Raw genomic sequence first — 2,552 nt, 5'->3', positions numbered from 1 at the left:
GACAGAGGGAGCAGTCGAGGCTTTGGCTTTGGCTGCCCGCTGCTCGCTGCTGTCCGCTGGCGACAGAAGAGGGGGATGAGAGTGGTGAGGTTTTTCTCCTCCCACTGCTCTCCAAACCCTCTTCAGACCTGGAAATGGAGGAACTGCTCTTTTAATTTTGGGTACCTCTGCCTCTTGGGTCAGTGGTGGAACAGAAACAAACCCAATAAAAGGATTTACCACCCAGCCCTCCTCCAGGGGTGGAAGAGCAGCCCCACCCATCTCTGGGTCGCCCGTCTCAGGGGTGATTCTCACCAACCACTTAAACAGCTGCAGAGACGGGAGGCGTCATCTCCCCGCAATGGACACAGCAGAGCCTGCTGGGCCGGAGTTTCTTGCAGGGGACGACACCCTTGGCGACGAGCAGACTGAGGGGCGGCCCAAGAGGAACTCAATGGTTTGTCATGGGAAGCTCCCCGATCCGCTACTAACTGAGGAGAACCGCTGGGCTCAGTCCTCGACAGTGTCACCGAAAAGGCCACCTGTAAGATGGGAGCATTGAGAAAGCATTTAGCTTGACAACCTCTCGCACCTCACAAGGTAAGCCAGGGGGCACTTCTGGACCACTGAGGTGGACATCGTCTGGCTGAGGGCCTGCGCCGTGACTTTGATCACGGTTAGTCAACAAGCGCAGCTCAACCCCAGCACAGAACTACCCTCATGCAAAAAGAGTGCCTTGGCCTGTGGTCTGTGTACAGCCACCCCACCAAGAGGGTAGTGAGAGAGAAAAAAACTTATGCAGATTTTGGCACTTTTGGCATTCCATATTTATGGCACCAACATACCCCCATACTGCCAAGTTTTCCATGCACATCTGGAAGACCCAGGAAAGCATGGCTGTAAACTCCGAATCTGAGTCAGCATAAGCACACACCATTACAGTGGGCAGCGTCACCCTCATTTCCAGAGCATAACAGCACTCTCTCCGATGCTGCAATCGATGTCTGTCCCTCAGCTGGAGCTCTGAATGAAATGCTAGGTTCCCCTATGAGAAGGACCAGCAATCCAATCCAGAAACTGCACAGCTTGCAATGCGCTAGAGAGGGAGGGGCCCTAGGGGGTTGGTTCCCCGAAGGAACCCCTCAACCTCATGTCACCCAAGCCATATCAGCAAAGTAGACCTCTTCTGGTGCACCAGAGAGGGCGCTACAATGGAGATTATGCAAGGGAACCGCGCATCTAGAGCGCCGAGCGAGCGCTGGGTTGCCGTGACAACCCGCGCTGCAGCCCGGCAGCTCGACGGCACACGACACGCAGAGGAGCGAGAGGTTTGCTCTCGCTGATCTCCACGGTCTTCCCAGAGTGTCGGGCAGACCCGCGGCTGTGCTTTTACACACAAGCGGCAGCTGGCCAACAACAGAGGGGACTCAAGCTTCCCGGAGAAAGAAGAGTCACGACCGGCGTGTCGACGTGATCATGTTCTCATATGAAAACATGAAACACCCACGAACATCGTTTCAACACGCGCCCAGACATGTGAAACAGTGATCGTGGCCGTCAGTGAGGACAGGAACGACCGCATCCAGAAACACAAGTAGGATGTCATCTTTAAAAAGACGCGAATCTACTTGTGTAAGCTCTTTCAGGGACTTTACTCTTTTAAAAGTGCTGAAGCACGCAGGGAACGGCCGCCGCAACACAGACAGGGATTGTGTGCAGCCTGTCGTGTGCTCTCTCTCTCTTTGAAGGCGCTCACTCTTACCAGCCGTAAAAACGGCTTTTCAGCGCTCAAAAGCGCACCGTACCGGCCGTGAGAACAGCCTTCCTGACGCTGTCAAAACAGCTATTTGCTCAAAAATGGCAAACGAAACAAAAACAGAAAAAGAGAGGACTTCGACCCCGCTGCTGTGCTGTTCGCCCGCACTCGGAAAAAAAGAGAAGTTCAACCAAAAAGCTTGACTCGTCTTCTAGCAGACACTCGCTTGCAGAGAACAGGAACAAACACCGTTCGGCTCCGAAGCGAAAAGCTGAAGATGCAACGCACCTGCTGCTCATTATATACCCGCGCTGCGAGGCGAGCAGCTGATGCATATGATTGCATGCCAATGTGCATTGGCTCGTTTTAGTTACACTCGAAGTAGATTGGCCTCTCTAGCGAGATTCCTATTCGCCGGTCTGTCCGACGTACGTCGAACGTGACCGACTGAATGGGAACACAAACTACAACTTTCTTCATCCACAGCCTTAGATGAAATCAACTAAAAACATTAAAAAACATTAAAAACATTAAATCTCTGAAGATCTGATTAAACAACTCCACAAACAGCATTACCAGCTTCACTTATTACTAACCAGACTGACTACTGACTTTTTGTCACCCGTCTACAGCAGTTCTTCTTGAGAATTAACAGAGGTTTAGATATTACGGAGCCCCTAAAGGGACATGGTGGTAGAAAAAAAAAAGGGAAGGAAGGAAATTTTACGTGGTGGTGGAAAAAAATTTGGGATGGGAGGAATTTTTTTTTTTCAAATCTTTTGCGTTCCCTCGCAAAGACGTTTTTGCGTTCCCTCGC

The sequence above is a fragment of the Megalobrama amblycephala genome, linkage group LG1 (assembly GCF_018812025.1).
Source record: "Megalobrama amblycephala isolate DHTTF-2021 linkage group LG1, ASM1881202v1, whole genome shotgun sequence".
NCBI classification, from domain to species: Eukaryota; Metazoa; Chordata; class Actinopteri; order Cypriniformes; family Xenocyprididae; genus Megalobrama; species Megalobrama amblycephala.
Note: the sequence above shows the minus strand (reverse complement) of the source record.